Raw genomic sequence first — 13,309 nt, forward strand, 5'->3', positions numbered from 1 at the left:
CCCTCAGCGGCGTGTGGGCAGCCCAGCACCCTTCTCACGGAGGCCATGGGGGCTGCACAAGCACACAGAGACAGACCCTCCTGCAGAGAAAGGAGGTGCCAGGCTGTGCGTCCAGCGTTGGTGAGGCGTTCCATGACCCATCATTGCCCCAGGACGGCCCCCATTCGGCCTCAGTGGGGAAGCACCCCAGCCGACCTAGACGGTGTTGTGCATCCCAGCAGCTCTGCCTTCTAGGTTGAAACTTTTGCCTTTGTCGAGGGGCTTGAATAAATACTGTCACAGCTCATCACGAGGCAGAGAGCCCCAGGCGGAGAGCAGGTCTGGGGAGGCTGTACCGGGGGCAGGCACAGGCCTGGCCGCTTGACCCTGAGTAAGGCGTTCCCTCTCTGGGCCTGAGCCCGAGCCCCAGCCCTGGAGGGCCCCCTGGGGGATTGTCCTGTGCTGATGGGGCTGTGTTTGCAGAATATTTGTAGGTTAAGGAGGGCTTTCTCAGGGCGTCCCCCTGGGCATCTTAAGGGTCTCCCGGGCCAGGTTTTCTCAGTGAAGTAGACCCTCCTAGATGGGGAAATGGGGACAGGGACCACATGCTGGGGAACAAACTGCAAAGACATCACCTGCCAGAGCAGGCCCTCCCCTCCCCCCTCCTTCCTCCCTCCCCCTCTTCTCTCCCCCCTCCTCCCCCCCTTCATTTTTTTGGAGTCCGTCAGCGCCTGGGGCTGCACTGGGATTGCAGCTACCTTGGGAAGGCCCTGGGGGCAGAGGGCTCTGTTTACCTAGTGCTGGTGGCGGGCGGTTGGGCAAACAGCCCTCGGCTCCAGGCCTGCCTGTCGGCCTGGGTGGTGTCCAGGGGCCCCTCGCCTGCATACTTTGCTCCCCCCTGACCGACCTGCGGTGACCCTGAACAAAGGAAATCCCTAAAGCTAACTTCCACGGGCTGCATGTGGGGACTGGTCAGGGGCTCCTCGGAAGTCACACCCTCTCCCGCTCCGGCTCCTTAGAGGGGGTGTGAGGAATGTGCTGAGACCCCAGGGTGAGCCAGCTGGGTCCAGGGCCAGAGAGGGAAAGTGACCTGTCTGAGGAAGCACAGCACAGGTTCCCCCTGTGGCTGCAGGACCCCTGGGAACCAACCATCTCCAGGGCCCCAGACCTCCCCTGAGAACACCTGGTGGCTGGGGGCCCCAGCACTGCCAGGGGGAGGAGGGGACAGTGAGGGGACAGACCCACTTTCCGAGGTGGCTGGGCTCCTGTCCAAATTCACAGCAGCCTGAGAAACACCCTCCGGAAAAAAGCAGCCCAATCGGCATCTCGCGTGTTTGAAAAATTCTGGCATTTTCCCCCTCAAAATCTGTCCTAGTTATGCTTGAGATCTCCTGACCCCAGAATACTTTTATTTATGACAGAAAATTCATCTCCATGGCAACGCCTTAGGAAGCTGCAGGCTCGAGATTATACTTCCCAAGCAATGAAGACAGTAAATGGGTTTCTCACAAAACAGCAAACAGCGACTCCATCCCGCGCCAGCCGCTGGGCAGCCTGGGGGCCACTAGGGGGAGGGTCCGGGGGGACCTGAGGGGTGAGGGAGGAAGCCTTGCACAGAGCAGCCAGCTCACCCTTCATCCTGAGCAAACACAGCCCAGGGCTGCCTGAGGCCTAATGGCAGGCCTCCCCCACCCCAGGCGCCAGGCCCTCCCAGCCACCTGCGAGGTGACATGCGTGCCTCGTCTTCCTCGCCTGACCAGTGGGCACGGGATGGGAAGGCCGCCCTCAGACGCTCGCTCTGCAGCCCTTCTATGCACCTGTGCTCTCAGGCCAGCCCGAATTCCACAGCGAGGGGGAAAGCGCGGGTCCGTTCCAGCGGGGAGACGGCTCCTCTTGTCAGGCGTGGGCTGGGTGTCCCTCGAGGGAACCTCAGTGAGACATCAGAGTGGAGCTGCCTGTCTGGTTCCACAGGTCCCTCATCCAGCGGTTAATCCTTCCGTCCTCATCTACCCATTTATTCTTCCAAACACCACCCACCTACCCACACCCATCCACCCACCCACCCAACAGATAGTTCTTGAGCTCCTACCAGGGCCTGTCGCCATGCTGGGCACCAGGGCTCTTTGCCTTCGTGGAACTGACCATTAGGGGCAGAGTCAGGCCTGGCATTACGCTCTCTCTCTCTCTCACACACACACACACACACACACACACACACACACACACACACACACACACACAATTATAGGCCGCAGTGGGGGCTTGGAGGAGAAGGCAGCGCTGGCTAGTGCGGTTGGGTCCTGAAGCTGTGTGGGGTGCTTTATATTTTAATGCTCACAGCCACCCCCTGGGACTGGGGCCACAACAACCTCTGTTTTGCAGAAGGGTTCTGTATGGAACTGGCCTCAGATCCCGTAAGTGGAGGCATCAGAATCTGAGCCTGAGCCAGGTGGTGTTTGAACACTCAGGGTCTCCTTTCTCCCCGGAACTTGGGGAGGGCTGCTAAGGGCACCCAGGGTGGAGATCAGGGGCCGTGGGTGAGGCAGGGGGAGGAGGGTCCCGGGCAGAAGGGCCTGCTGTGGGCAGCCCTGTCTCAGTCTGGGGACTGAGTGGGGCGGGGGGGGCTGCCCACCGTCACTTGGTCCCTCCTCTGTCCCGCATCCCCCAGAGCACCTGTTATCAAGTTCTGCTAATATGGAGAGATTAGGGGAGGTGAGCCTTTGGTTTCCAAACATTAGAACAAAAGTTAGGCAAAGCTATTCTTCAGAGACGCTGCTGTGGTGAGGCCAGACGCTCCTGGGCCTTCCTGCTTCTCCTGGAGGCTGGGCCTCTGCCGGGCGCTGCCTCCCTCCTGGTCCAGGGTGTGAGAGGCTTGGCCTGGACGTGGCCCAGCTCCACGCAGGCTCTCGGGACACTGTGGCCAGGGTGGGTCTCTGGGAAGCCACCCGTGTCTGAGGACAGAAGGAGGGTGGCTGCGGAGAGGAGATACTTTCTTCGCAGGCTCCTCCCAGCGTCAGCCAGCCAGACGTTCCTGCCCCTGGGCTCCGTCCTGGGCCCAGCCGTCTTGTCCTGGCCTGGGCCTGCGGCCTCTTTCCTGCTAAAGGCAGTGACCTCGGGGTAGGGGCTGAGTGCCTGGCACCCCCTGCCCCCCGCCTCCCTCCGCAGTGCCTGGGACTGGCCTGCAGCCAGGGGTCAGAGCAGAGGACGGTCCGGCCTGGTGTGTAGGTGGGGCCAGGGCTCCGAGGGGACGGGCGCCTGCTGCTCACAGCCTGGGGCTGCAGGATGCAGGCCGACGTGGGAGGAAGGGGCGACCTGGAGGGTCAGGAACCCCACCGGCCCCAGTCTTGCCAGGGCCACGGGGCAGGCTCTGGATGCCCGCCACTGCCTCTGGGCCAGCGTTTCTGGTGGTCCCGGCTCCCAGGTCAGTCCTCGGTCGGCCGCCCGAGATCCTCGGTCATATGTTGTTTTCTACCCACTACCATTCATTAGTGGAAGACCAGTCTCAAAGTGCTGCAGTGCACCTAGGACACATGGCAGGCGTGGTAGAAAACGAATGTGAAGATCCCTTCCCATTCCGCTATAAATGCATTAAAGGAGGCTCTCCTAAAGGCAGTGGCTTTAATGCAGCAAGGCTTGCTAATCTTCCGGAAGAGGTTATTCCAAAGGCACATAGCAAAGCAAGAGAATTCGAGAAGATGACTTGGGTCCTCGGTTCCCGCCTCCCCCCCAGCAGTCTGGTGCCTCCCCAGGCTCTTCAGATCATCTGGCTGACAGTGCTCCCAAATCATTGCTTCCCAGGTCTAGAGGGAGGGAACCGCGGCCGGATTATCTGCCCCGCGCCCCTCCGTGTCCAGGGCTGGGCGTGTTGGAAGCCTAGAGCCCACAGCCCGGGGCCTCCCTAATTTGAACCAAGCTAGGAGCCGCAGCAGGCCTCCCACTGAGCCCAGCCCTTGGCAGCCCTTTCACGTGGGCGTCCGAAGGTGCTCCACAAGCAGCAGAAACTGAAGGCCCAGGAGACGTGGGGGGCAGAGGCTTCTGGGGGACCCCTCCCTAGTGGGGCTCACAAGGTCCCTGGGCTGGGCCCCAAGGCTGCTCCCAGCTCACTCGTATCAAGGCCTCTACTTTCTAGGAGGGGAAGGGGCGTCCAGCCAGCCTGGCTGCCCCTGTTGGCTGGGGAGGCCCGTCCTGCTCCCAGCACTCGTCTTGGCCCCCAGATACCCTGCCCTCTCCCTTGGCGGCTGATTGGCCGCAGGGCTGGCTTTCTGGAGACAAAGAAAACCTGGCATCCTCGGAAAATGGCACCTAGTGTCGGCTTCTCTGCTGGGACTGCTTGGGTGGGGGCTCCCCACACACAGAAAGGGCACAGGCCTGCTCCCAGAGCCTCCAGACCCTCCAGCTCACAGGGCTGGAGGCGACGCTGGTGGTGGGGGGTCGGCTCTGGTCATGCCCTGCACTGAGAGCTGAGCGTCGGACACACAGCCGTGCGGTTACCACCCTTATCAAGAAGTGAGGAATCGCGGGGCTTCCCTGGCGGCGCAGTGGTTAAGAATCCGCCTGCCAACGCAGGGGACGCGGGTTCCAGCCCTGGTCCGGGAAGATCCCCCATGCCGCGGAGCAACTAAGCCCGTGCGCCGCAACTACAGAGCCTGCGCTCTAGAGCCCACGAGCCACAACTACTGAGCCTGCGTGCCACGACTACTGAAGCCCGCACGCGTAGAGCCTGTGCTCCGCAACAAGAGAAGCCACCACAATGAGAGGCCCGCGCACCGCAATGAAGAGTAGCCCCCGCTCGCCTCAACTAGAGGAAGCCTGCTTGCAGCAACGAAGACCCAACGCAGCCAGAAATAAAATTAATTAATTAATTAAAGAAAAGAAGTGAGGAATCGGGCTTGGGGGCCTTCAGGTCAGGACCAGGTGGAGGCCCGGGACAGAGCTCCTGGCCATGGTGAGAGAGAAAGCTGCCCACCCAGACTGGGCCAGGCAGCTTCGCACGCCCCTGTGTGGTCGCCCGGCCCCTGGTCAGTGAGCCCCTCTGGAAAGGCTTTCAGAGCCCGGTCCAGACACACGGGAGCTGTCCAGACACCCCTGGTCGCCTCACCAAGGAGGACGTATGGGTGGCACATAAGCCCAGAGAAAGGTGTTCGACCCCATTAGCCATCAGAAGAGCTAGATAAGAGATACCGACAGGACCAAATGCTCCCCCCGCCAACGTTGTAAAAACTCTTGGACACCCTGGTCCTTCCCACAGCCCCAAGGGTGATGTCCACCTGGGAGGACCTGTGTGACTCAGAAGGCCAGCAAAGGCTTCCCGCCTTGGGTAGGGGATCCGGACGCTGAGCCAGATGAATTGAAGGAAACCCACCAGGCAGGTCTGGGTCAGAGTCACAGAACGCGGGTGCCAAGCAGACTCATTCACAGACAAGAGTAAGTGGGAAGTGGCTGGGGTGGTGAGGCCACAGAGCAGGTCAACACCTCGGGACCTGGATCCTCCGCCTGGATGTGTCCCCTTGTCCCCATCTCTCTCTGCCCAGGACAGGACACCCTTGGGGCACAACTTCCCACGTCCTCTGTGTCCGCTGCCAGGCTGTCCACGTGGCTGCCCTTGCCTGATGTCCTGACCACGGTGGGGGTCTGTGGTCTCTGCGTGTAAAGTCTCATTTCTCAAACTCACAGGCCCTCAGGTGAAACAGCCCCATCTTAGGAGGAAAACCCAATTTATTTTTGCACAGGTTTCGGAGAACGGATTCCAAAGATATGAATAATTCATCTCTCATAGCTTGCTCTGCTCCTCCGACATTTCGAGGTCAGGAGAAACAGCTGAATTAATTAATTTTGTGTTTTAGTAAAAACAACAACAGTGCTTCAGTCTTTTCCCCCCATCATGCAAAATGCTTTACCAAAGGGGAGGGTTTGCTCAGCACCGGGGGGACAGTGCTCAGGCCAGCTGGGGGAAGGCAGGCGCCCCCGCCGAGACCAGCTCCTCGGAGGGCAGCAGTGACCCCTGTGAGCTGGCCAGAGCAGACAAGACTCCACGGACACAGCCACTGGTGTCCTCTTTCTTACAAACCCCAGCGAGTTGGTGTTATTCTTCTGGAAGAGCCAGGGTGAGGCTTAAAATGCTTCCTGCTGCCATCGGAGGCCTTGGGGTCTGAGCCCTGAACGCTCCTGCTTCTGTGGGAAACAACCACTGTGCGTGGTGGTCTGTCGCCGAGTGGTACGGGGCCACGGGTGTGTTAGGAGGACCTGAGACCCAGTGTCTGTGGTGGGCTGGGCCGTGGCAGCTTGAGAAGGAAGACGGATGCTGTGTGGGCCTGCCCTTCCACCCCCATTCGCCCTCCTGTCCCTGTCTGCCACTGAGTGGAGGGACATCTGAGGGACTGAGGGAGGCAATGCCCTGGTCACTTGGAGCCTGGGTCCTTGAATGAGCACGCAGGCTGCTGCCCACCGACCAGAACATCCCAGTAGGGCTTAGGAGAGTGAGAAGCAGGCTCTTCCCGTGTCAGGCCCCGGAGAAAACCCACCTTGTCCCAGATTTTCCCTGCACACCCTGGGGTTGCCCTGGGAGGACGGAACCCACAGTTTGGGGTCCAGAGCCTGTGCTCTACTGAAAAGAGAGTTTCTTTAGAAAAATGAGTTAATTTTTTTTCTTATTACAGAAGGAATAAATGTTCACTTTACATAAAGAAAAAAGACAAACTTCCTGTAATAATTTTGGCAATGGGACTTTAGAGAATACTGCTGAGGTTTCCTGGGAACATCTTCTTGGCTCTTAAAAAACGGGCACAAGGGGCTTCCCTGGTGGCGCAGTGGTTGGGAGTCTGCCTGCCGATGCAGGGGACACGGGTTCGTGCCCCGGGCCGGGAAGATCCCACATGCCGCGGAGCCACTGGGCCCGTGAGCCATGGCCACCGAGCCTGCGCATCCGGAGTCTGCGCTGCGCTCCGCAACGGGAGAGGCCACAACAGTGAGAGGCCCGCATACCGCAAAAACAAACAAACAAAAAACAAAACAAAAAAAATGGGCACAAGGCAGGTGTGTCTTTAGAGGTTGGTGGATAAGGATGTGATGTCCGGAGCTATGGCAGTCATCTTGCAACCATGAGAGCCAATTCTGAGGAGTAGGGCCAAGTGAGGATGGCAGAGCAGAGAAGAGGAGGGACCACAAGTCCTGTGATGTCACATAAGCTTTGTGCACCAACTCAAACTTCCTGTCACGTGACATAATATATTTTAAAGCCACTTCAAGTTGCTTCTTTGGTACTTGCAGCCAGAACATCCTAACTGGTTTAGGACATGTGTGTACTTGTGTATTAAGATTTCCCTTCTTAACATTAAAAGCGGGTCAAAGGATTGCTCCTTGGGCAGAGGAGAGGCTGGGAAAAGGCAGTTTTAGGAGAAGAAGTGACAGAATGAGGGGCCAGAGGAGCTGTGGCCAGACCTGAGCCCCCAGGCCAGCCAGTGCCCTTGGAGTGGTGACCCCTCCTCGTCACCAAGGGACAGTGCAGGGGGTGGGCCTCCCAGCCGCTCTCCAGCTGCATGGCGCCCAGCTCCTGGAGTTCCTCCCACGCTTTCTCCATGAGCTGTGCAAGCCCTGGGTGAGCACAAGGCCCTGGGGTCAGCCCTCCGGCTGCCGGACTCTTTCCCACAGAACCCCGAGAAGGGACTGAGTAAGCAGAGCTATTTTTATGTCTTCAGTCATCAGAGTTGCTATCTTAGTTTATAAGACAGTTTATGCTCCTTAGAAACTCGAGCTGCCCAGGAGCCCCTGGGGAGCTGCCAGGACAGAGTTTGCCCCTGGCCCTCCGCCTCCTTCCCCCTGGCCTGGACAGGCCATGCGAGGAGGGACACCACCTGCTCCCGGCAGCCGCCTTCCGGGAGCTTCCTGGGCAGCTAGCACCTCCTCCATCAGCTCCCTCCCAAACCTAGCCCCTAGTGACTCTGGGACGGAGGGGGCGGCAGAAGCACCCACCTTGCTGGGCAAAAGCCTCTGTGGAAGGGGTCCCCTAGGGACGCTGGACGAGGCCCCGACTGCCCTCCTCTGACACACACCCCTTGCCCAGGGCCGTACTGGAGACCCTGCCCATCAACTTACCTGGCCCCCTGGCCAACCTGGAAGGGAGGTCACCCAGCAGATCCAGGCCTTTGAACCCAGGTAATCTCCCTGGATCTGCACCTTTTCTGCTTGGGGTGGATGGTGTGACCTAGGACATTCAGAGATCTGGAATCAGCCCATGTGTCCCCTCTGTCACTCATTCATTCATTCATTCATGAACAAGTATCATTGAGCCCCACCACGGGCCAGGCTCTGGGTGTGCAGGGGTGACAGGTCAGGTGCTGACCTTGGCGCTTACGACCTGGAGGTGGAGACAGATGGCTACTCTGTAGAACCGCACAGATGGTGGCCCGAAGCAGAGGGAGCTGCAGTCTGGCGGGCTGAGGGGCACGCTGGGTTGAGGAATGTCCCCCAAGAATTCACGTCCACTTGGGACCAGTGGCTGTGGCCTTATTCGGAAATAAGGACCTTGCAGACGTCATTAGCTAAGTCAAGGCCATACTGGCGTGGGGTGGCCTGGAATCGATGGCTGGTGTCCTCACAAGAAGAGGGAAACGCGGACACAGGCCTGGGGCAAGGGACCCTGTGATGATGGTGGTGGAGGTCGGGGCTGCTTTACACGACAAGGGGCGTCACGGGTGCCGGCACCACCAGAAGCTGGAGAGAGGCCTGGACCAGACCTCCCCAGAGCCTCCAGGAGGAAACAGCCGACACAGCGTCCGGACTCTCAGCTCTGGACCCACGGGGTCCTGCCTTCTCACCGCGAGCCTAGCTCTGCCCACAAGAACGTTCCACCATGATGGACGTGCTCACCCATGTGGACAGGGCCCAGTATGGCAGCCACTGAAGATGTGTGTCCATGGCCACCTGAAACGTCGCCTGTGTGACCAAGGGACTAAGTGTCTAAAGTGTCACTTACTTTTGTTTGTTTACACGTAAGTGGCAACAAGTGACTGGTGCAGCCATGTTGGAAGCAGCCCTGTGAGGCTGCCCAGTCCCAGGGAGAGTCCTGCCCAGAGGGACAGGCCCACGGAGGGCCTGCCTGTGCCCTGAGCTTGGCCGAGGGGCTCCGTGGGTTGGGGGCGTCTGGGGGACTGTTTTGTGGCACTTGTACCGTACGGGGCTCATATTCCTGTCTTCTCTCTGCCAGTCAGAGCTGTCCCGGCCCGGCCTTCCCGACTTCGTCTGGCTCCAGGGCCGGGAAGCACCCAGAGCAGGGCGTCCTCGAGAGCTCTGCCCAGGTGCCCTGGCTTTCCAGTTTTTCTTTCTTGAATTTACAAGACTCTAGGGGTTTGCCGAAACCACTGTCTTTGCTTTGCAAGCTGCCCCAGAGCCAAGTGAGCATTCGCTTCCCAGGGTTAACAGAATTGCTTTAAATATAGACTCTATCAGCAGTCCTGACTGGGCAATAAAATGTTTTATTGGTGGTAGTCATTCTTCGGCAGGGCGGTCCGTCAGCTCAGACTTCCAGCAAGGGTTATGTAATTGCGAGTCCGGGGTCCTGGGAGCAGGAATGCCGTGGTGCGGGCTCCGAGAGACCCAGGGTGCCTCGCACAAGTCACGCGATTCCCTTAAAGGTGACACCTTTGGGTTCATCAGGAAGAATGAAGAGCATCTAGATACATGAGGATTATGTAGGGCTTTGAAAACATGATCTCAGAATGATTTTTAGTTGGTCTTTCGGTGGACACACATCATCTGGGGACGGGTCTTGGCTGTGGGGCCGAGAGCAGAGGGGCAAGGGCTCTGCAGTCAGAGTCTGAAGACCCACGTTGGAGTGTAGGGTCGCCACTTGCCTGGGGACTCAGATACTAGAACATTCACCTGTATCTTAGTAATAAAGCAGACAGCCTCAGAGGGGGTATTAATGGTGATGATGGAGGTGATGATGGAGGTTTTGGTAGTGGTGGAGGAGCTGGTGATGGAGCGATGGCGCTGATGAAGGTGGTGGTACAGGCAGTGATGATGGATGTGATGGCGGTAGGGTTGCTGATGGCTGGTGATGTTGGAGGTGATGAGGTAATGGAGGTGGTGGTGGCAGCAGTGGCGGTGGTCCTGGCGGACGGGCAGTGGTGACGGTAATGGAGGCGGTGGTCAGGAGGACACAGGATAAGGTTGTGGTGATGCTCCAGACTTTCCTTTTTTTCAGTGTCAGTGAGGTACCGGGGACCTGCCTGGTCTGCTGGGCCTCCTACCTTTTTTCTCTCGCATCACAAGGCTGGAAAGCCTAGGGTCAGATCTTGGTGTGTCTCCATGTTTAGATCCACCATTAGGCCCCCACTCCCACTTGGCCTGCAGAGACGGCCACCCAGCCCCACAGGACGGAGAGAAGACACATCCGCTCCCAGACTTGCGTCTGTCTCCTACCTTACAGCAGCGGCCCCTGAACTTTTTGGCACCAGGGACTGGTCTCGTGGAAGACAGTTTTTCCACGGATGGGGGTGGGGAGGGGGGAAATGGTTCAGGCAGTAATGAGAGCGACGGGGAGCGGCGGGGAGCCGCAGACGAAGCTTCGCTCACTTGCCCACCGCTCACCTCCTGCTGTGGGGCCCGGTTCCTAACAGGCCGCGGGCTGCTACTGGTCCGTGGCCCAGGGGCCAGGGACCCCTGTTTTACGGGATTTAAGCTCAGTTGAAGGGACCAGGGTGCGGGAGGGACATCCCTCAAGTGTTTACCTGTCTTTCACAGCGGTTGATTGAGATGTGATCTACGCATGGCAAACCCGTGAATTGTGTGTACAGCTCTGACTCACACAAGCACCCCTGGGTGACTGCCTCCCGGATCTGCCCCACGGCGTTTCCCAACACCCAGAACATTTTCGCAGCCCCTAGGACCAATCCCCGCCTGCGGGGAGCCCTGCTCTGACTCCCGTCCCTGTAGACCAGCTTTCCTCTCCTGGACGTCACGGAGGCAGAACCTTCCAGAGCCCTCCTGGTTTGAGATCTCGTCACCATGTGCTCGTGACCCCCGCCCGCCCCTGTGCCCAAGTCTGTTTATGCATCACGTTGACGCACATTTGGGTTTGTCCCGGTTTGGGACCATCGTACTCAGCCGACGTGAGCAGGCTTGCCTGCCTTTGTTCACAGGCCTTGTCCCTCTGGCCTCCTCTGCGTCTGTGGCTCTGAGGGCTGCTCTGGGTCAGATCGTGTGAGGACCACGGTCCCCCAGCGGGGGTCTCCCGGTCCGATTTCTCGTGCACACGTTCCACGGCCTCCGAAAGCCCGCAGCTTTCTGCTGTCAGGAAATGGCCAGGAGTCCAGCATTCTGGAAGCAGAGCGGGCGGCCTAGAGATGGGCGTGGAGACACGTGTTCACAGCCAGCAGCGCACAGCTGTTTCCTCTTGTGGCTTCCCAGCCTCCGATGATTTGTTTTATTAGAGGCGAGTTGTGTTTGCTACCGACCCACAGCCCCGGCGGCCCTGGGGAGGCCGGCGCCCAGCACTGACCCTGGCCCCCCAGCCTTCCCCCTGGCCTGTTCCTGCTATGCACGCACTGGGGAGGGGGGCGCCAGGCCTGGGGCCCAGCATGGTCGGTGGGCTCAGGGCTCTGGAGAGAGCAGGCCTGCCTGGCCTCGCAGCTTGGAGGCCCGCCGGCAGGTGTGCACTGGCCAGTCCTTGGTGGAGCTCCATCTGCTGGCCTCCCCTGCACAGCTGGGCTTCAGGGTGGACCAGCCCCGGGCCCGTGGCCCCCATCAGCTCCGCAGGAGTAGCAGAGCAGGCAGGGCCCAGACAGCCGCCCACAGGGGAGTTCTGTTCTGAGCGCCCCTGCGGGGCCTCGGCAAATCCCGTAATGACCCCAGGCTGCCGCGCCCTCACCTGTCACAGGGCCAGCCGCTGCTGCCCTCAGGGTGCATGTAAAGGGCCCGGGGTGTGACCAGCCTGCCACCTTGTATGCATTCCATACGCACTTGTGTCCTTTCCACTTCGAGTTAAACCAGCTGCTGGTCACAGCAGCCAGTTGGGGGGTGGGGGAGGCCCATCACAGGGGCGGAGGCAAACGGCCAGTCCCGCCTGCCAAGGTCTGGGCAGCCACGGGGGACGCCCCTCCCCGAGGGCCTGACCTTGGATGGTCGCGCCGTGGGCTGGTGTGGGTTTCTGAAGAGGATGTTTCCTGGTCCCCCACACCGGCCCGCCAGCAACCCCACGCTGAGGTTTCCCAGGGCAGATGGGCTGCAAGGTGGGCTGTCTCGGTTGGGAGGGGCTCTATCAAATTAGCATGGTTTGCTCTGACCTTGGGGCCGAATTTGGCCAGTATTTAATTCAGAAGTGGGCTTTTAAAAGTTTGCCTGAAGGATCTGCCTTAATGGCCACATCTCACGGGAGTGGACGGCGCTCAGCGAGCTGGATTTGGTTTGGGTTTGGCCTCTGCCTGGGGGCTGGGGGGGATGCCCTCTCCTGGAGCTGGGGTCCTGGGGGAGCGGGAGCCACCTGCCCGCCCGCTGGCGCTGCACCCACAAGGGCCTCCATCCCTGGTCGCCCCGCCCCCTCCCCCCGCCCCGGCCCCGGCTGCTCTGCACCTGCTTTATGGGAAACCGTGGAAGGAGATTTTCTCAGGATTCTGGGTTGGGGGGTTTGGGGTGGGGTTGGGGAGGAGCCTCCCATGACATATTAAAACCTCCAAATGGAAAGACTTATTGAAAAATATTGCAGGATCCTCCACCGTTACAACACGAACTTAGAACGTGTTGCAGGGCCGTCCAGTCTCCAGGCCGTCCTGGCTAAGCCTGTGACTTTTTATTAACGGCAGGCTGGCCGGCCCCTGGGCCCCAGCATGGAAAATCTTCCCACTTGTCTGGGTTTGCAGCTTGTGCTGGAGGGAGCCCAGCCCTGCGGCCAGATGCACACGCCCTTGCTGTGCACTGGGCCCCACGTTGTCCCCAGTGTTCTCCCAGGTCCCTGCAGTGGGGCTGCCCTGGGGGCGGGGTCTGTCCCCAAGGGCCGGGTCCACCCCCAGGGGCCGGGGCCGCAGGGTGCTCTCTGCCCTTCCTGAAGCCCCCGTGGGCCCGGCTCGGGCCTGGCTCCGGCACTGCTGGGCCAGAACCGCTGAGTGACCTGTGCTCTCCCGTCCGCTCTGGGCATCTTGTCGAATCTTCCTCACACCATGAGGACAAGCTCGGGCAAGGTCAAACCACTGGACGAGGTCGCTGTTTGGTGGTCAGGGGTTTCAAATCCCATAGACACCCCGGGAAGAGCAGTAGCTTCTCTGTGTTAAAGATGCAGCCGTGCCTTTTCTGGGCCCGTCATTCAAACTCCAGCGTGAGGCCAACCCCAGGAGATGCG

The sequence above is a fragment of the Phocoena sinus genome, chromosome 15 (assembly GCF_008692025.1).
Source record: "Phocoena sinus isolate mPhoSin1 chromosome 15, mPhoSin1.pri, whole genome shotgun sequence".
Lineage (NCBI taxonomy): Eukaryota > Metazoa > Chordata > Mammalia > Artiodactyla > Phocoenidae > Phocoena > Phocoena sinus.